At 45.2% G+C, this 21,945-nt stretch overlaps 1 protein-coding gene across 7 annotated transcripts in view; it reads left to right on the plus strand.

The window, feature by feature from the left end:
* The first annotated feature begins 938 nt into the window (after positions 1-938).
* WDFY4 (WDFY family member 4) overlaps positions 939-21,945 on the plus strand; it is a 267,801-nt gene continuing 246,794 nt past the window's right edge. For 5 of the 7 annotated variants that reach the window (XM_042241015.2, XM_042241018.2, XM_004021557.6 and 2 more), the window contains exon 1: positions 7,198-7,338. The gene's annotated coding sequence lies outside the window, so the exon portion shown is untranslated. Of the gene's footprint in view, positions 1,105-7,197; positions 7,339-8,342; positions 8,469-21,945 lie in introns of those variants that run through there. The other 2 variants (XM_042241016.2, XM_042241017.2) reach the window with 2 other exon arrangements.

Consider the following 21,945-nt stretch of genomic DNA (forward strand, 5'->3'; position numbering starts at 1 on the left):
GGTGCATATCAGAGCCTTGGACGCCCCTGCCCTGTCTCATCCTACTGCTCACCACCCAGCAGAGCTGAGCATGCTTCCATCCCGGGCTTCCCCTCTGGCACATCCTTCCTCAGGGTGTCTCCCCCTTCCTGCCTGTCTGCTTCTGGGGGAAGGGGGGCCTCCAGTGCCATCTCCCAGCAGTCTCTGTCCTCTCGGTGCCAGGGGAGGTGTTTCTGACTACTTTGATGTGCTTGGAACTTTATTCTCAGGTTACCTAGATACCCTCTTAGGAGCATTAGAGTTTTAGCTTTTCCTTTTTTTGATTGTGGTCCATTTTTCAAGTCTTTATTGAATTTGTTACAATATTACTTCAGTTTTATTGTTTGGGTTTTTTGGTCACGAGACATGTGGTATCTTAGCTCCCCAACCAGGGATCAAACCCACACCCCCCCGCGTTGCAAGGCAAAGTCTCAGTCACTGGACCACCGGGGACATCTGTAGCCTTTTCATTTCATCTAAGAAACACCTTGATTTTTTTCCTATGTGGGATGAGGTAGGAATGAGACTGATACTTTTGTCATGGAGATTCACATTGTTTCTTGAGTAAGTACTATTTCTTGAGTAAGTTTCTCATGAATCTTTTCAGAATCCAGTATTTCCCTTTCCGTATTGCCAGAAGCTGCAGTCTTCTCCAATTCCAAGTCGGGTTCTTCCTGATGTGCTCACTGTGGTCCCATGAGATCTTCCTGAAACGAGAATCTTTAGGGAGGCCCTGATTTCTATTAGTGGCACATTAATGGTGTGAGGGCATAAAGTCACTCAGAGTTAAACTGAAGTTTCAGCCCTCTATTGCTACTTCCCCAAAATAAAACCGTTTTGGCGTGACAGATGTGTGGCTATACATAGTGGCTGAGATCTGTATGGTGTGTGTGTGTGATATCTGTAAATTCCCTAAAGACAGGCTGGATCTTATCAGCCCAACAGCTTGCACAATGTCAGTGATACAGTGGTGCTGAGGAGACAGAGGTGGAATAAATGGAAGTGTCAACCAGGAGAGGCCTAACCAGTGCCTTACAGAAGCTCACGTCCACAGTGATGCGATATCTTCTCATCCACCAAAGATAAGTAAGCTTACATTTGCGGCAACATGAATGGGACTAGAGAGGATCATACCGAATGAAGTAAGTTAGAAAGAGAAGGATAAATACCAGGTGATACACTTACACGTGGAACCTAAAATATGACGCAAATGAACAAACCTACGTAACAGAAACAGACCCACAGAGAGAACAGGCTTGTGGTTCCAAGAAGGAAGGCAAGTGGGGCAGGAATGGGTTGAGAGTCTGGGATCAGCGGATCCAAGCTATTATACACAGAATGGATAAACAATAAGGTTCTACTGGATATCACAGGGAACCATATTCAATATCCTATGATAAACCATGATGGAAAAAAAAATTTAGTGTATGTATGTATAACTCAGTCACTTTGCTGTACAGCAGAAATTAGCACAAAGTTGTAAATCAACTATACTTCAATAAAAAAATTTTTTTTATTTTTAAAGAAAGATAAGTAAGTTTAGCCTAAAAGTTGTTCTTGGTTTGAAGGCTCCTTGGGGAAGCCGTTGCTACCCATCATTTGTGCCTGTAGAACATAATCTAGTTTAGGACTTAATCCTGGCAAATTGTTATGCTGATTGAAGCGCATTGAATAGCCTGCATTTAACTGAATTGTATCTTACAATTTCTCTTTATCTTTTTGATGGGCTCCTTTTGAGTTTGATGCCAGTACTACCTTTGCAGGAAGGATTTATAGATTCCAACCTCCAACTGTTTTGGAAAATTAGAAAATTATTTGCCCATTTGTAGTTTTCCAATCCTCTCTCCCTTCTCCAAGTCTCCCCATGTCAGCAGCAGTAGCTGGCATTGTTCCCACGGGCTCCTGATGTCCCATGGAGGCGTTTTCCAGCCGTTCCAGGACTCATACCCTCCGTCTCCGAGAAAATACCCTCTTTTTCTGGAGTTCATCATAGTCCTCATGGGAAATGCGGAAATACAACTAGTTCCAAGAAAGTTGCTTTCTCTCCAGGTTTTTAAAATACACCCACCTGCTGTGTAAACAGTCTTCCTTCTTCTTAATCCTAACTTGGTGGAAAAAATACATTGTAATAATGAAATGGCAGAGAGTTTATGATGAATTAAGTGAAAAAAGACCAAATAGGCTATGAAGTAAAATTTATGACATAATTTTAAATTTATTAAGAAGAAATTAAGATCAAAGAAATACACTTTGGCCAACATGGAAAAATGTTAAGCTGTTCTCAACATGGCTAGTGCTTAGCTGTTTAGGGTACTTACAGTATTAATTTTTATTTTATTCTCTATTTCTTATACTTCTTTGCATCATGTATAAAACTGACTTATTTTCTAAAATCCAGAAAAATATTTTTAATTTTTTTGTACATTGTTCAGAGTATAGATCACAATGTCTTTGAAAAGAGCATGACGGAGTATGGCAGAGACTGATGGCCCACCAAAAGGCATTCTCCCTTAATAGTAGGTTAGGCTGGCTTATTACTGGGCTGCCCCCTTGAACGACTGTTGCATATCTGCCTCATTCAGGACTGCTCTACCCATCTCTGTTTCCCTAGGAGCTAGCGGGGATCTGGCTCAGAATAGATGCTCACTGTGAGTTTGTTGATTAGAACTGGACTTTGACTTTCTTGACATCTTCATGACAAAGTTATAAATACCACAATTTTGTTTCTACTTAGAGCTATAAATAAAGTAGTATTTCGTGTAAAATGTGAAAATCTCACAACAGCTTGTTTCCATTCATCCCATCTTTTGTGCCATTGTTGTCATCTATGTTTCACCTACAATTTGTGTGAACTGGAGGTGGTATAAATTCCAAAGTGCAGTGTTACACTTTTTGATTTAAACAGTTACTGTCTTTTGAAGAAGTTAAGAAAAAGGTACACAGTTTATATCTGCTCACAGATTCGCCATTAGGAGTGTTCTTCTTTTCTCTCTGCAGATTCATGTTTCCATCTGGTGTCTTTAGCCTCAACAACTTCCTTTAGAATTTCTTGTAGTGCAGACCTTTCGGAGATGAATGGTTTCAGCTGTCATAGATCTGGAAATAACTTTGTTTCATCTTCATTTCTTTTAAGGATAATTGGGTTAACAATTTTTTCCCTCTAGTATACAAGAGATAGCTATCCATTGTTTTATGACTTCCATTGTTTCTGATAAAACATATGCCTAATATTGTTTTTATTCCCCAATGTGTGATTTCTTTTCTGTGATTGTTAAGATAATTTCTTTTTATTTCTGATTTCCAGGAACTATCCATTTTGTTCTTCTTGGAGTTTGCTAAGCTTATTATATCTGCAAGTTGCTGTTTTTCAACAAACTGAAATTTTCAAATATTTTTCTTCAAATTTTTTTTTTTTTTTGGTTCTGTTCTCTCTTCTTTCTCTCTGGGACTTGCGTATATTACACTATTTGATATTGTCCTGAAGACAACTGAGTGTGTGTTTATTTTTCTTCAGCCTTTTTTCTCTCTGTTCAGATTGTTTGTTCAAATATTTGTTCAGATCGTCATGTTCAAATAATTTCTGTTCATCAGTCTTCAATTTCTTTAACTTTTCGTTTTTAAAATTTTCACTCACGGATCTACTCTTGGGCTATTGGTAAAATATTCATTTCAGATATGTTTTTCACTTCCAGAATTTACATCCAGATCTTCTTATTATACCTTCCTTCCTGAGATATCCCACCTTTCAATTATTATGGCCATCTTTTAAGTCATTGAATATATTTGCAGCCGCTGCTTTACAGTCCTTATGTGATAATTCCAACATCTGATTCATCTTGGGGTCTATTTCTACTGACGGTTGTTTCTCTTCTTATGAGCCACATTTTTCTGATCTCTCAGATCTCTGCTAGTTTCCGTTGTTTGCTGGACAGTGTGGATGCCACATGCAAGGATCATGCATGCATTCTTTCCTCCTTTAAAGAGTGATGAGTTTTTTCCTGGTTGACAATTGAATAACTGGAATATCCTTTTGGTTCTGCCAGACTTGCTTTTATTCTCTGTTGGTGCTCTTTTAGGCTTCCCTGATAGCTCAGTTGGTAAAGAATCTGCCTGCAATGCAGGAGACCCCAGTTCAGTTTCTGGGTCAGGAAGATCCGCTGGAGAAGGGACAGGCTACCCACTCCAGTATTCTTGGGCTTCTCTTGTGGCTCAGCTGGTAAAGAATCCACCTGCAACGTGGGAGACCTGGGTTCAATCCCTGGGCTGGGAAGATCCCCTGGAGAAGGGAGAGGCTACCTCCTCCAGTGTTCTGGCCTGGAGAGTTCCATAGCCCATGGGGTCACAAGCAGTCGGCCACGACTGCGTGACCTTCACTTTCCCCTTTCTTTTCAGTGTGCTTTTGTTTCAGGTAAGAACCTGTTCTAGTTCATGCCTCCTACTCTAGGCTCTAGTTCTTAGTTTTCAGATTTGGCTTTTCTGGAGTATGAGATGAAATCCCAAGATGCTCAGGGAGGTCTTGCCACTCTGGATGGGATGGAACTCCAGTGTTGCCAACAGTGCCCAATCTCTGTTATCTCAGTCCTCAGCCTTGGAGCAGGCAATCTCCTCTGGTTTTTGGTGTCTTACCCCATGCATGTATAAACAACCCTTGGTCGAGGTCATACACAATGAATTCCCATAAAACACACTCTTCTCAGGCCCCTGCTCTGAAAATTCTAGCTTCTCAAGAAACCTGGAACTCTCTGACTTACATCTTTTTAGTTGGAGGATACTACTGCCCCTGGGGCTTCGCCTCCCTGTACCATGGCAGAGAAGCACTCGTAAGAAGAAAGCCAAAGCAACGGGCTCACTTTGTGGGGCTCACCTTTTACGTTTTTCTTATTTCAAGGATTAGTCTTATGATGCCTGCTATTCAATGCCTAAAAACAATTGTCTCATATATTTGTCCTATTTTAGAGTAGCCTTCAATGGGAGGTTATCTCTTGTCATAACTGGGAGCAGAATATCCTTCCTATTTTTAGATATTTTTTAAAAACTACAGAATCTCACATTTCCTCTCAGCAAAAATGCATATTTACATATATGTACGTGTTCAGTTCGTGGTTGTCCTGGCAGCTTCAGTGTCTAACTAAGCATGGGTGACTCTCTCAGTAATAATAATGACTCGTATTTGTACACCCATTTTTATTTACTTACTTGCTTTGGCTATGTGGCATGTGGGATCTTAGTTCCCCAACTAGGGCTTGAACCTACACCCCCTTCATTGTAAGTGTGGAGTCTTAACCTCTGGACCAGCAGGAAAGTCTCCAGTACAGCCATATTTAGCATTAAAAAAATCCTCTTACAAATATTACTTCAATTGTTCCATACATTGCATTGGTTCCATTCCACAAATAAGAACTACACTTAAAGATGTTAATTCCTTTTGGGTAGCAGTGAGAATTTCAACCCAGACTTTTTACCCAGAAGCCTAGATTCTGCTTATCATTTTGGTCAACAAAAGCAGACATCTCCCTAGGAAAGGGTCTTGCACCAGATGCTGAAAAAGTTAACTCTTTTCTTCATAATGGAGCACACTACAGCACAATGGCTCTCGCACACAGTATGACCATGGATCTTAATTGGCTGCTAAAAAAACCTGGAGCCCATTCTGGCTTGGCAAGATGATACTTGAGCTGCTCCACACGCCTCTTGCATGCCCCAGGGTCACCTGTGATGCCCCATCCTGTCTACAACCCTTGCAGTCGTCATTCTAGCTTCCTTTCTGCTCATGAATGGTGGAATGAGAAATGAGAACTTGAGCAGAGATGCTGGTACCTATGACTCCTGCTGGGGAATGGGCATGAGGTGAACATGGGCATGTGACTAGGACTTAAGCTGGATAAGTCTCCTAGGTTGGTTACTGCTGCTGCTGCTGCCAAGTCGCTTCAGTCGTGTCCAACTGTGCAACCCCAGAGACGGCAGCCCACCAGGCTCCCCCATCCCTGGGATTCTCCAGGCAAGAGCACTGGAGTGGGTTGCCATTTCCTTCTCCAATGCATGAAAGTGAAAAGTGAAAGTGAAGTCGCTCAGTCGTGTCCGACCCTCAGCAACCCCATGGACTGCAGCCTTCCAGGCTCCTCCGTCCATGGAATTTTCCAGGCAAGAGTGCCGGAGTGGGGTGCCATTGCCTTCTCCAAGTTTGATTACTACCTACTGTCAATTCCTTACTGGCAAGAGTTGAGATATTACTACAAATGTTTTCATTCTCTTAACCCATCTCAGAGCCTTTTTGCCTCTCATAAAAGATGATGTTGCCTCACTAATAGTTTCTCATAAATGGTCAGTTTGTTGTGAACTAGAATCAGGTGATGTGCTATCTTTAAGGATCAGGCATTCATGCTAACCACTGCTTTTGCCCATGTGACTCAGAGAGACATTGTGTTTGAATGGACACACTGGCTGGTCCTACATGGATGATGCTATGGAGAGATGATATGGGATGATTCAACATAATAATCCGAAAGGAATAAGAATCTTGATGCTGAATCCTAGAGAATGTTATTCTACTACTTAAACTTTTCTTTCATCATTGCTTTAATGTTACTCACTGTTGGTCATCTGAGGACTCCCTTAATGGGTGGTCCAGGTTAGTCCTGAGGATGGAGGAGGAGGGAATCCAAGTAGGAAGCTCCTTCTGGGCCTTAGGGAGGAAGATGAATTCATGCAATGTCCACAGATGTATTCTAGACACACTTCTAGTTAAATTCACCTAAACACCATTATTTGGAGAAAGAAATGGCAACCCACTCCAGTATTCTTGCCTGGAGAATCCTTCCAGGCTCCTCTGTCCATGGGGTTGCAAAGAGTCGGACATGGCTAAGTGGCTAAGCATGAGCGTGAAGCACCATTATTATCTTTATTTTCCCAGAGGCTCAGAGAGGAGAAGCGGCGCCAAGCTAAGGAGGAAAAGTGCAGCTCCACAGCGCAGGGCTGGATGAACTCTGACTCTGTGTCTCCTCTTACTAGCTTTCTCTCTTCACCCCTGGCCCCACCCAGCACTGCTTACCACACTGCCCCAAGTGGCCTTTCTGCAGAGCCCAAGTCACCAGTTAGAACTCAGGCAACTCTGCTGATGGCTGGGAAGTGGGCAGAGTCAGGCATCTGCCGACCCTCCACTTCTGCTTTCTCCAGGAAATGAGCAGAAACCCAGTGATTCATAGTGAAACACAGTGAAAGACTGAAGGTTCTGAGCTGGGCCCTCTTCCCCTAAGCCTGAGGGGGAGGTATGGGGGTGCCCATGCCATCTGACATCTGCAGGCTCTGACGGACACACTCCAGGTAGGCAATCCTGTCCTTGGCCATGCCAGGCCAGCATAGAAGTGGGCTTGTGTGTCCTGCCTTCCAGGTCGAGCCGACGGGCCGCCTCCTGGAAAGCTGAGCATGGGAGCGCATGTGACCGCCGTGCCTGATCTGAGTTTGTGGATGTGGGAGAGGTGATAAGCTGAGGAGCAGGAAGTGTGTGTAGGACAGGCGGCACATATGCTTAGGGCTCCTCCAGTGTCTGAGTCTACTGGGGTGTCCCACTGTTGGGATGTCTTACTGTTGGGGTATCTGTCACTGTTGGGCTTTGCTGAGCTGGGCCAGGCTCCAGCACTGTTCCTCACCCTCCTACCTCAGGTCAAGCCCTTTCTTAGGGTTCTGCTAAAGAATATGACCTGCCACACCTAGGAAAGGCTGGATACGGGCCTGATTGGGCCATATTTGGAGTGAGAGGGCTGGCCACGAGACTCCTCTGTCCACCTGCTGTGTGGGCCTCTGAAAGATGCTGAACAGTGGGGGTCACTTCAGACTGGTCACCAAGAGAGATGGCTCTGACCTGGCCCTGTGGTTACTCCTAGGGGTCTGATAAGTAGGTACCCCTTGGGGCTGTCTTTCCCTCGCCTGATTTACCACATTAAAGCCTTAGAAACATCAGTATTTTTGAATCAACAGGTCCAAGGGGGTTCAAGAATTAACGCTTATCTTCCCACCTAAAATTGCGTCTTATAAAACACCCAACCAATCCTTTGTCCCAACCTCTCTGAACCATGAGGAGTTACTCTGGTAACTAAGAAGTTCACGGGTTACCTTTTCCATAAAGTTTTAATTTTAATATGATTTTCTACATAGTCATCCATTTAATTGGTCAACAAATATTTATGGAGAGCCTCTTCCTGCCAGGCTGTGCTAAAGACGGCTAGGTCAGTGGTCAGGGGTGGGCGGTGCTTGGTGCTGCAGGATCCAGTGGGTTGGAGAGCAGAGGGTAGGGGAAGGGGGTCAGGAAGCCCAGGAAGGCACATGTCTTCTAAGTGGAGGCCTGAAGGAAGGGAAGGCCTGAGCCAAGTGTGTTTCTGAGCTGTGTTCTTGGCAGGCGGACCTGAGAAGGCCAAGGTGCAGAGGACTGGTGGAGGCCAGAGTGGCAGACGGGGGTAAGGAATACGCCACGTGACCCGGCCAGAGAGGGCTGGGGCAGGGTCAGGTCAAGGAGGGCCTTCCTGCCCAAGGTCGACTTGGAAAGCCGTGAAATAGTGAGCAGATAGAGAGGAGAATGCAGAGGACATATATAAGCTGTAAGGAATGAAGATGGCCCTGAGTGTTGTCACCTCGGTTTTGTTTTGAAGCACCAGCCTCTGTGAAGCCCTCTGTGTGCTCATCCTTCCCCATCTCTTCAGAGAAAACTGCCCTCAATTTTGAGCTTATTGTTCTCCTGCTTTTCCTTTCAATTCGACCTTGTATATTTAAACTGCTAAATCTGTTATTTGCTTTCTCATGGTTTTGAACTTTATCAATAGTAATTAAATATTCTTTTAAGATTTGCTAATTTCATCAGAATTATGTGCCTGAATAATATTTGAATAATGAAGAAGAGTATTTCTTCATATCATTGAATGTGTCTCTAATGCATTCCTGTTCGTTGCTGGACGCGCTAAGTCGCTCAGTCCTGTCTGACTCTTTGCGGCCCTGTGGGCTGCAGCCTGCCGGGCTCCTCTGTCCGTGGGATTCTCCAGGCAAGGATACTGGAGTGGGCGTCTATGTCCTCCTCCAGGGGATCTTCCCGACCCCAGGGCTCAAGCCTGCGACCCGTGTCTCTTGCACTGGCCGGTGGCTTCTTTTACCACTACCACCACCTGGGGAGCTCTCTTACTGCTGGGTAATATTCTGTCATGCACGAATACACCTCAGTGTACTCTCCCGGTATACTGCCAGCGGGCGCTGGGATACTCCTGGGGTTTGTTTTTTTCGTTTATAAGTTGCTTGGTCCTGTCAGCACCAGTGAGTACTGCTGGGAGACTCTTTTGTGCATACACCCTGTGGCGCATGAGCAAGAAGTCTGTAGGGTACGTATCCCAGAAGTAGCATTGGTGGGTTGTAGGGTATATAAATCTTCAGCCTTATTGGGTAATAGCAAAACCTCTTTCAAGTCAACTGTAACACTACCCACCCATCAGCAATATGTAACAGTTTCTCTTGCTTTACATCTTCACCGACATTTGATCTTGTTGGAGTTTTATACCGATTCCGAGCAAATGTGTTTTAAATTTGCATTTTCTGAAATACTGAGTTTGGTCATCTGTTTATATCCTCCTTGCCCATTCTAAATTCTTTTTCCTGTTCAAATCGTTTTCTCTATGGGGTCGTCTGTCTTTTATCTTATTGGTTTTCTGTAATGCAGTACAGATTCTGATGTTAATTCTCCGTTATCTATGTATATTGTAAATACTTTTATCTTGTTTGTGCCTTGTCTCCTTATGTTATTTGTGATTTCTATTAATGATTGAATTTCTTAGTTTCAAACAAGCTTAATTTACCCATAATGATCTTTCATGATATATACCTGAATATTATCTAAGAGATTCTCCTCCACTGTAAAGTCATAAAATTATTCTTTTTTATTATTAAATTTAAAAAGTAATTTTCCATTCATATTTAGTCTTTAGCCCTACTTAGAAATGATTATTCTGTAGGGTGTGAGGTAGTGGGTAATGTTTTATTTTGCTTAGTCCTTTCCATATGGATAACCAGGAGGGTTAGCTCCATAAATCAAAAAGGCCCTTCTTTAGTCACTAATCTATAGCAACTTTGTTGTAAATCAAGTTGGCATGTATGGTGGGTCTGTTCTTGGGCTGTCTTCTGTCAATTTGTTTTTCTACACTTTGCCAACACTAAATAATATTATTAACCAGAAGCTTATAATAAGTTCTGTTATCTAGGAAGTGTCTCCTCATTTTTTCTTATTCTTCCATTCTGTCCTGACATATTGTTTCCTTCTTTATTAATATGGATTTTAGAAACAGCTTCTCAGTTTCAACAAAAAAGTTCTGCTCAGATTTATTAGAAATATAATTTGAAGAGAAGTTATGTCTTTATGAAAATGACTCTGCCAATTCATGAATACGGTTAGTCCCTTTTATAGAATTAGTGCATACTTTGCCTAGATTTATTCCTAATTGGTTTGATTTTTATATTATTGCCTTTGTCTTCAAAAATATGTTTTTTTGACTCTTGCTGATACATGCTGCCTTAAAGAAAAATCACTTTCTGTGGGTAACAAAGGAAGAAGAAATATTATCAGTTAAGAGGCTGTTGTTATAACCCAGGCTGGAGGTAACAGTGGTTTGCCCCAAAGTGATAGTAACAAAGATAAGGAGTAGCAGTGATGCTAAAGCTGAAGCTCCAGTACTTTGGTCACCTCATGAGAAGACCTGACTCACTGGAAAAGACTCTGATGCTGGGAGGGATTGGGGGCAGGAGGAGAAGGGGATGACAGAGGATGAGACAGCTGGATGGCATCACTGACTCGATGGACATCAGTTTAGGTAAACTCCAGGAGATGGACAGGGAGGCCTGGCATGTTGTGATTCATGGGGTCGCAGAGTCGGACACAACTGAGTGACTGAACTGAACTGAACTGAGAGTGGTGAGAGTCTGGATATTTTTTGAGAGAGATTTGACAGTGTTGCAAGTGTTGGGTATAGGAAAGAGAAATTAAAGATGAGTCTAGAGCAACAGAGAGAATTGAATTGTCAAGGAACATATTTGTAAGGTGGTGATTATTCCAGAATATCAATTTGAACATATAAAGATGGAGATGCCTATTAGACATCAAGCAGAGGACTGAATTCTTGGCACCCTCTCCCTCAAGTGGCCTTTTGGTAGAAAAGCAAGGCCATGTGGCCACTTGGGAGAGGGGTTGTTGTTACATCAAACAAACAAACATTGGAGTTTAGTGCAGAGAAAGATTTATTCATCAAGGAGGCGCTGACTAGAAGATAGGAGTTGTAGACTTGTCTCAAATTCAACTTGCTAGCTGGCTGGGGCACAAGGTTTTTAAAGGCAAAAAAAGGTCAAAGGGAGAGGGTACTAGGCTATGTGATCAGCTCATGAACCTTCTTCTGATTGGCTGGTGGTGAGGTAATGGGTGATGTTTGGAACATCTCAGTCATCAGCTTTCTAGTTCCAACCAGTCTGGGGACATCTACATGCCCAGCATGCGGTTACCATCCTTCACCTGGGGGTGGGGGCGGTCCTTAGTTGCTACAGAGCAACTCAAAGAGATGCATCAGATTGTTATCTATTTCTCTGTGGGGGAGCTTGGAGTCCTGTGACTCTGTTTTCCTAATCGTTAACTGCATGAGTCTGCTTCTTGGAACACGCAGAAGCTTTAGGAGACTAAAGTCTATTTTTTTTGCTACAAAGAAGAAATGAGGGACATGGAGGGTCTTCTTTACCCATGAGGGCCCTGTAGGGTCCTGCTCGGTTTCAGTTCCCCTTTTCATTTGTTAGTCTTCAATCCTGAGGGGAACAGGTGCTGGACAAAATCTTTCTTATAAAGTTTTGGATAAAGGGGTTAACGGTAAACTCATCAGAGGAACTTGATTTTAAGGGGACTCAGCTTCAGGAGGAGAGATATTTTGTGCAGGAGAGGAAGGGGGAAGATGAACACCTCAGAGGTCCTTGAGCCTCACTGTAGAGCTCACATCCATTTTATTTACAACTAAGGCCTTACTTTGGTTGTCTCCCTCCAAGGGTCCTGCAAACTATCAAAATGCCCCTGCCTTTAACATGGGAGATGATGTCTCTGAGTAACATTTCTAAGCCCTTCATATACCTGTTAAACACTTAAGTCTCAAAGTCCAGACCTATGTTATACAATATAGTAGCCTGCAGTCATCCCTGAAAAGTGGCCAGTCTGAGCTGTGTTGTAAGTTATAAAATGCACCTTCGATTTCAAAGATATTAAAAACAAACAATAAGAGGAATATGGACTATCTTTACTTGAAAATACTGATATATTGAAATGATAATACTTTGGATATATTGCCTTAAATAAAATATATTTTTAAATATATTTAAATAAAGAGATTTAATTAATTTAACCTATTTGTCTTTACTTTCTAAATGTGGTTGCCCCCAAATTTAAAATTACACATGTGGCTTGAATTTGTGGTTGGTTTTATATTTCTGCCGGGAAGCACCCTTCAGAGAAATGATACTTCTTGTTCCATGGCTAAGACTTTCATGAGGAAAATGGTTCAAGAAGGATGGGAAATTAGAAAAGAGAAAAGTCCCTCATCCTAGATAATTCCAAGGAGAAAGTATGGAGGATAAGAAGAATGGATTTAGTACTTACAATAAGCCAGACATTGGGTAGGGCACTGGTATTTCCAATCTCATTTGATCCCCACAGTGAGACCAGTTTCATCACTCCTATTTTACAGATGAGAAAATGGAGGCTCAGAGAGGTAAAGTCCTTTGCCCTCAGACATTAAATGCCTTGATTGGAATTTGAACCTAGTTCCACCAGATGTTCAAGTCTGTGTGCTTTGCATTAGCTACCACTAAAAAGCTGATGGAACACTTCTAGAAAGATGCAGTCAGTGTGTGGCAGAAGTGTGAAAACTGCTCTTCTCTCTTGGCCAATGGCTAATCCTTCTTTTGAAAAGTCATCTTCATAGATAATTTACAGCAGACACAAAGGTTGCGAGGGGATCTTTCCTCTCAGCCCTGCCCATAGCAACAATGGAGATGCCCTGAGCATCCTGTTCATAGAGAGTAAGAGAATCAGTTATGGGCAATCGACCAAGAATCCTTCTCCATTACTGAATCTCATAATTTAAGGAAAAGGGCAACATAGAATATATTTATGGTATGATGACAGGCACTTACTGCAGTAAGACTTTGTACGTCAATTGCAAGTAACCTATGCTTGGACGTAAAAAGTAGTATACAAAAAAAGGGCAGGAAACCCTTGCTGATTTTCGTATTTTCAGTATTAAGAATATAGTCCAAGTCGCACCCCAATGTCAGTTTTTTAAAGGATATGCACAAAATACAGTAAAAAGAGATCTGCCGTCAAAGACGAAGAACAGGCACACACGGAGAAACTGTTACAGGACGGTCAGAGCACATCAGAGGTTAATCACGCCGAAACGCTACAGTGAGCGCACAGGGCTTTCCCCCGACCTCTGAGCGTGGACCAGATGAAGTTGAGAGTGGCCCAGGTGCAGAAACCAGGTGGTCCCGGGGGTGGGGGTAGTAGGGATGGGGCAGCTGGGAGACAAGTGTATTAAAGGCAGGGCCTAATAACATGCTGCGTCCTTTAGAAGATGGCGGAAGGCAGTGACGGGACAGGGCACAGCAGCCCAAGCTCGGGAGGATGGAGCCACGCAGCTCCAGGCTCCTCCGCAGATGCCGGAGTGCCGGGCGTCCTGCGCAGGCGCAGCAGCTGTGCGCGCTGCTACCGCTGCCATTGGGTAGAGCGAAGGGGGAGAAAAGAACCAGGACAATGAAGGTGGGCAAATATCCAGACGTTCAAAAGAAATTTAAAAATCAGAACACACAGTCTGTTATTTTACTTCAGTTTTTCCTCGCATGCACGTGTCTCTCGGAAGCATTCCATTATATAAGTGACATACTGACCACATCAGGGGAACTGAAATGGGTCCAAGGTTCCGTCTTGGGTCTGGGGCGGGAGTGGGAGGGCAGTTACCGTGAAGAGTGATTCTACTGCTTCCCCTTGTGGGAAGGGACCCCTCTCCCCAAACCTGGCTACAATACCACCTCCCTCCCTAGAAAAGTGTCTTTCCTCACACTATTTAAAATGTCTGAATAGTATCATTTTTGATGTGTGTATTTAATACCACCCCAACATGAATTAAATAAGCGTGGCATTTTATATGGATAAAAATTTAAGGAGGAAATGCAGGAATGAGCAGGAGAAAGCGTGTTCATGAATAAGGTCAACACAAGGAGAAAAGCGGTAAGTGCAGCAGTTCTAGGCAAAAGGTCCTGGGTGAGAATGATGGGTCTGGGAATCACAAAATGTGGGCTTTTACCGTCTGACTCCGCAAATCCTGTCTGCTCACCGTGACTTTCACTCTCAGGCTCCCCTTTCTTCTGTAGGTCATCTCTTCTCCGTTGTGTGGCCTTGCAGCCTTCGTCACAGATGAATTGACCGTAGGTGCATGAGTATATTTCTGGGCTTTCTATCGTGTTCCGTTCATCTATATTTCTGTTCCTGTGCCGTACCATATGCTGTTTCTTCCCAGGCGGCACAGTGGTAAAGAATTTACCTGCCGATGCAGGAGACGCAAGAGATGCGGGTTCAGTCCCTGAGTTGGGAAGATCCTCTGAAGTAGGAAATGGCAATCCATCCAGTATTCTTGTCTGGAAAATTCCATGGACAGAGGAGCCTGGTGGGCTACAGTCCATGGGGTTGTGAACAGTTGGACATGACTAAAGTGACTTAGCACACACAGACGCGTTGAATCTGTAGATTGCCTTGGCTACTATAGTCATTTTGACAATATTGATTCTTCCAATCCAAGAACATGGTATATATCTTTCCGTCTGTTTGTGTAATCCTTGAAAGAATTTCTTTAGTAAATGAATTCCATGAGAATTAAGAGATGCTTAATTTCTTACAGGTCAGGAATGCATACCTCAAGGTACGTTTGAAAGTTTAATGAGCTGTTTTTGTATTTATTTTCTGACCAAATAATACTTGAAATTTAATAAGTTAAACAGGCTGATTGTATGAGCTAACCAATCCTGGAAATCTTTCATCTCTTTCACCTGAACAAGTGGCCTGAGAAGAATAAGGATGCCTCGAAGTCCCCAGAGATGTCACTCCCCCAGGGAGTCCAGAGGGTGAGGAATGGGATGGGGCAGCTCAGGATAGGGGGACCTTTGTGCCCTAGCCTCTGCCCACACTCTCCACCCTGCTCCTACCCTGCATCCCCCACAGTGGCACGAACCACCCATGTTTCAGCCTCACGTCTGTTGTCCCTCGTCCCTTTGTGTGCCCTTCCCAGGAACAATTCTCTCCAGCCTGTCGCAGTCTCCTCCTTCCCTTGTGCTGCCGCTCCCAAGACTCTTTCTGTGAGCGCTCTCTTCTCCCAGCTTCACTGCCTGTCCATCGTCCCCAGTACCAGCTCCTTCCATCTGCGCCCTTCGTGCTGGACTCCTGCTCCAAAGGTGCATGTCAGACATTGTACTGTAGCATCCTCCTCCCTGCCTCCTGTTCCCACAGGCTCTGTGATGCTCCATGCTGAGAGCCCCATGACACTGCCTGGGATGAGGGCCATGTCCATGTCCACCCTTACCCCATCCCCGCTCCCTGTGCCCCAGCCTTGAACCCTACCCACATCCCTGAACACACATGCTCCCTGGAGTGTCCATCTGCTTTGCTTCAGATACACCTCCTCCTTATCCCTCAGTGCCCAGCCCGGGTATAGTCCCTTCCGAGACACCCTCCCAGACCAGCACACCCCTCTCTGGGCTGGGCCGCGAGCCTCTTCTGTGCCCCACAGCCAGGCACCTCCCTGCCCAGCACCTGCCCTACTGCGTCTGCCTCCCCAGTGCTTCCTTGATTGGGAGGTGGACCAGGGTGTGGACCAGGGGATGACTCTGCCTCTTGTATGTTTAACAGTCAAACAACGCACCATGCAGAGAAAGCTGAGTAGAGCCGCAGCTCTGGTGGCTAGCCTGGGGGGTGAGTGATCAACACTGGGTGTGCTGCTGGTGTCAGTCCAGGAGTGACTGGTCAGCGGGTGCCCGCCTTGTGTCAGGGCTAATGAACCCTGGGAACTGTGGCTCCCAGAGAGCAGCTCTACCCTGGGGGGATGGCAAAACCAGAGGGTCCTCTTCTGGGCCTGCTCACCTGCAATGTGAGGGGGCCAGATGGCAGTGTGGTGCTAAACCTCCTATGCCCAAAGGTCAGTGGCAACTCTGCAAGACCAGCCAGAGCACCCCGGCAGTGTTGGCAGTCAGAGTGTCCAGCTAGTACCTGAGCTGCCCCTGAGGTCTGTTTTTACCACTGTTAGCCACTGTGCCAAGCCAAGCTAGAGTGAGGAAAGGAGCTGAGGACTTTGGAGTAAATGTCGGCATTTCACTTTGGTTCTAACACTTATTAGCAGTTTGATTTCACATAAGCTACCTGTTTTTCTCTGAGTCTTGCCCTCCCTATCTGTATAATGGACATAATAATACTTCCTTTACAAAGATTACAAAAATACTTCCTTTTCTAAGATTAGGGAACTCTGATGGCCTGTTAGACGCTCATTCAGTTACGGCCATTCTTACTTAGGCAGCATCTCCTTACGTTCCAGTGGATGTCAAGCCACAGATAAACCCCCTCACTGAGGAGGCTCCTAGTTACAGGAACTGGGCTGCTTGTTCACCAGCCCACATCTTTATGTTGACAGTGATTACTGTCACAGCTAAACGTTGAGGGTATGGCCAGGGGAACTGCTCCCTGGCCATTTTTGGCAATGTGGAAGTCAGTACACATACCGAGATATAAAACTGGGTCCCTTCCCCAGCACACTGTGAGTTCCTATATTTTATTGCTGTTGCAAAACCCACAGAGGTGTGTGCTGGCCAGGAGTGCATGGAGTGGAATCAAAAAAAGGAAGTGTTGAGCGCCACGGGAGGTGTCGCCCCACTTGCCTGATTCCTGCCAATCAAGTCCCCATCTTAGTCGTCAGGGGAATTCTTGAACTTCTGGAAATAACCTGAGTGGCCTCCTTCTCTTCTTGACTCATACAACACGGGAGATAGGGCCCAGGGTTCTGCTGTATCCCACCTGCTGGTACTTTTCACCCTTGGCTGATGTAGGAGGTGGGGACTCTTGCTAACTGGACAGGGTGGGGGCCACACCAAGGTGGTCGCTAGTCCTTGCTGCGAGATCACCTTTTCTCTTGTCTTTCCCTGCTCCAAGCCTGGCTTATGCCAGCTGGGAGTAACCATTCGAGAGTCACATTACTGTTCCCCTTTTCTAGACGTTTAAAGTCTATTATTTAGAGCTCCACATCTGTGTCAGCCACTAGAACTTGGCTGAAGCATGATTTCCCCATCATGCCTGATTCAGCCCTCTCCTGTCTGGAGACCCTCTGTTGCTCTCATGGAGCCTGGGGAGCCCGGGGTTCTGGTCGGGCGTTTTAGTCTGGTTTCTGCAGATCAGATTGGGATGCTGGTGAAACCCTCTTTGAGCAGCAGCCTCAGTAGGAGGAGCAGGTGAAGGGCCTAAACTCTTAGCCTCTAGCTTCTCTATTGGTGTTCCTTCCACCTCCATATTTATTATTTTGGGCTCCAAAATCACTGCAGATGGTGAGTACAGTCATGAAATGAAAAGATGCTTGCTTCTTGGGAGAAAAGTTATGACCAATCTAGATAGCATATTAAAAAGCAGAGGCATTACTTTGCCAACAAAAGTCCCTCTCAGTTCAGTTCAGTTCAGTCGCTCAGTCATGTCCGACTCTTTGCCACCCCATGGACCGCAGCATGCCAGGCCTCCCTGTCTATTACCAACTCCTGGAGTTTACCCAAACACATGTCCGTTGAGTCGGTGATGCCATCCAACCATCTCATCCTCTGTTGTCCCCTTCTCCTCCTGCCCTCAATCATTCCCAGCATCAGGGTCTTTTCAAATGAGTCAACTCTTCACATCAGGTGGCCAAAATATTCGAGTTTCAGCTTCAACATCAGTCCTTCCAATGGACGCTCAGGACTGATCTCCTTTAGGATGGACTGGTTGGATCTCCTTGCAGTCCAAGGGACTCTCAAGAGTCTTCTCCAACACCACAGTTCAAAAGCATCAATTCTTCTGTGCTCAGCTTTCTGTATAGTCCAATTCTCACATCCATACATGACTACTGGAAAAACCATAGCCTTAACTAGATGGACCTTTGTTGGCAAAGTAATGTCTCTGCTTTTTAATATACTGTCTAGGTTGGTCATAACTTTCCTTCCCAGGAGTGAGTGTCTTTTAATTTCATGGCTGCAGTCACCATCTGCAGTGATTTTGGAGCCCCCAAAAATAAATTCTGACACTGTTTCCACTGTTTCCCCATCTATTAGCCATGAAGTGATGGGACCAGATGCCATGATCTTAGTTTTCTGAATGTTGAGCTTTAAGCCAACTTTTTCACTCTCCTCTTTCACTTTCATCAAGAGGCTCTTTAGCTCTTCTTCACTTTCTGCCATATGGGTGGTGTCATCTGCATATCTGAGGTTATTGATATTTCTCCTGGCAGTCTTGATTCCAGCTTGTGCTTCCTCCAGCCCAGCATTTCTCATGATGTATTCTGCATATAAATTCAATAAGCAGGGTGACAATATACAGCCCTGACATACTCCTTTCCCCTGTGGAACCAGTCTGTTGTTTCATGTCCAGTTCTAACTGTTGCTTCTTGACCTGCATACAGATTTCTCAAGAGGCAAGTCAGGTGGTCTGGTATTCCTATCTCTTTCAGAATTTTCCACAGTTTATTGTGATCCACACAGTCAAAGGCTTTGGCATAGTCAATAAAGCAGAAATAGATGTGGGTTTTTTTTTTTGGATTTTTCATGCTTTTTCCATGATCCAGCGGATGTTGGCAATTTGATCTCTGGTTCCTCTGCCTTTTCTAAAACCAGCTTGAACATCCGGAAGTTCACGGTTCATGTATTGCTCAAGCTGTCTAGTCAAAGCTATGATTTTTCCAGTAGTCATGTATGGATATGAGAGCTGGACTATAAAGAAAGCTGAGCGCCGAAGATTTGATGCTTTTGAACTGTGGTGTTGGAGAAGACTCTTGAGAATCCCTTGGACTGCAAGGAGATTAAACCAGTCCCTCCTAAAGGAAACCAGTCCTGAATATTCATTGAAAGGACTGATGCTGAAACTGGAACTCCAATACTTTGGCCACCTGATGCGAAGAACTGATTCATTTGAAAAGACCCTGATGCTGGGAAAGATTGAAGGTGGGAGGAGAAGGGGACAACAGAGGATGAGATGGTTGGATGGCATCACCGACTCGATGGACATGAGTTTGAGTAAGCTCTGGGAGTTGGTGATGGACAGGGAAGCCTGGCGTGCTGCAGTCCATGGGGTCACAAAGAGTCGGACATGACTGAGAGACTGAACTGAACAGAACACCTCCACATATGTGTTTTTTCATGTCAGTTTGGTGGACATGTGATTTATATACAATATTTTACCCCTTGCATGTGCCCTTTTGGACACACATACTTAGTTGTGTGACCACCCCCGAGGTCAAGATATAGAACTTTTCTCCCACCCCAGACGTTCCCGTTGCCCTTTGGAGCCACCCTCTGATCTGAAATCCCTGGCAAGCACTGATCTGTCTTCTGTACTTGTAATTTTGCCTTTTCCAGTGTGGCGCATAAATGAGGTTAGGCAGTGTGTAGGGTTCTGGCTCCTCTTACTCGGCATAAGGTCTTCAAGACCCATCCAGGTTGCTGTGGGTCTAAAGTGTGCTGCTTTCTACTGCAGAGAAGCATCCCGCCATACGGAGATACATGTTCCTTTATCTATTCACCCCTTATAAACATTTTGCCGTATTTCCAGGTTTTGGCAGCTATGAATAGACCTGCTATAAACATTCATGTATAGGTTTTTATATAAACATAAATTTTCATTCCTCTAGGGTGAATACCCAGGAAGGTAAGGGGCGAGTATATGTTTAACTTCCTCAGAACTTGCTGAACTGTCTTCCAAAGTGGCCGCACCATTTGCATTCACAGCAGCGAGAGTGATGGTTGCGGTTGCCCTCCATCCTTGTCAGCACGTACCGATTTTGTATGTTTTTTTTTTTAAAGACATTCTCACAGACGCGTCCTGGAATCTCAGTGTGCTTTTAATCTATGTTTCTCTAATGCTAGTGTTCTTATCCTCCTCAGTGCTTTTGATTAACAGTAGGCTGTGGATTGAACAGAGCATCCAAGTAATTGTAACTTCCGTCCACCCCTCCCCATTTTCATTTGCTTGTAAGCTCTCCTGTTAACATGAAATGGTGGGGAAGGAAGTGAGGCTGAGCCCCACCCCGCGCTTGTTTTTGGAACAAGATTGGTTTTGTGATTTTTTTTCCCCCCCGAGAGCTCCAGGTTGAGGCCAGGCTCTTGTGGACTCAGGAGCAACAGCATTTGGATCTGCTGATGTACAATGAGGACCTGACTTTTGAATGGAAAGGAATGCAGGTCGTTTGCAGCAGTAGCATGGAAAGTTGCTGTTCTGCTCTCTGTCACCTGGTTTAGAGGCTCCCCCATTGCTGGGGCCTGGGGACCACGCCCCTGGTGTGGATGGTAAATCCAGAAAGGGTTAACAGTCATACAGGCTGACAAGAAATGGTGTTGGGGGGGCACTTCCATCTTGAATTTTATCATAGCAACTCTTTGCCACTAGGTCTGAGCTTCCCCATAGGATGCAGTGAGTCCCAGGTTTCTTCTGACATACCCTATTGGAGGGTGGCTCCACACACCTCCACACATTTCCTCCAGAATAGCTTCCTGACATTTTAACTCCAAGGGTTGCTAAATCATATATAACATCCTGAGACTTCTACCCATTGGCAAATCATCCCACAGGAAGTCAGGGATGAAGCAATCAGCTGAAGGTGGGTTTAGCAACTCAAGTGTCAGTCACCCGGATGATTCTTCAGGCTGCAGGTGTTGGCCTCCTGCATAGCAGCTGTGAGCAGGGTGCCCTGGATGCTTTGCTTCTGAGACATTATAAAGCTCCGACAGTGCTAGGGATCCGTGCAGGGTAGATGGACGTTCCCGGCCCGTGTCCCTGAGGTCATAGGGAGTTCCCCTTCTCAGGTCACTGCAGACGCGTCATCTGGCTCCTACACAGCAGCTGGCCTGCGCCCTTCACAACACACGCCCACAGGCTCTCAGCCCACTCAAGCTCCTCTCCAGCCCTTCTGCACTGACTCACTGGCCTGCATCTCTTCTGCGGTCAGTGTGTAAAGGCCAGAGGGTGGAACTGAGATCACCAGGGCCAGTTCAACAAGGAGAAACCTCAACTCAGAGAAGGGAAGTAGCTTGCTTGAGGCAGCACAGCACCAAGCTGGGACAGGCCTCTAGGCCTTTGACTCCCATCTCAGCCCTGCAGCCTCCTCTACCTGGGGGCAGTGTGAGTGGGCAGGTACTTGCACAGTTGCCTGTCTCTCACAGCCACATCCAGGCTTCAGAAAGGCAGGGCCTCTAGTCTGCCTGGTGAGGCATGCTGAGGGGACATGACTAAGCTGGGCTACGTGTCACATGCCCTGAGCCTGACCTGAACTGGGAAATAACTTGCTGGCACAGAGTGGGGCCTTGTGTTTCCCTGGAGTCCCCTGAGACCCCTTGTAGCCTCCAGCCTTCTCATCCTGCCAGGTCATCTTTCCTTTCATCCCTCTCCAAACTTCCACTTCTCCAAAACACTTTCTAGCATGGTACCTGGCCAAGCCCCTCTCTCTTCCCTGTGCCCTAAGTGAGTCCTTGTTTGAGCTCAGCCTCTGGTTTGCAGAGCTGTCTATAGACCCAAGGTGGACCCGACTTGGGCTACTGACTCACAATGGGACCTCGGGCAGGTCACTTCTCTGCTCTGAGCCTTAGTACCATCTGCAAACAAAGGCTGAT

The sequence above is a fragment of the Ovis aries genome, chromosome 25 (genome assembly GCF_016772045.2).
Source record: "Ovis aries strain OAR_USU_Benz2616 breed Rambouillet chromosome 25, ARS-UI_Ramb_v3.0, whole genome shotgun sequence".
Lineage (NCBI taxonomy): Eukaryota > Metazoa > Chordata > Mammalia > Artiodactyla > Bovidae > Ovis > Ovis aries.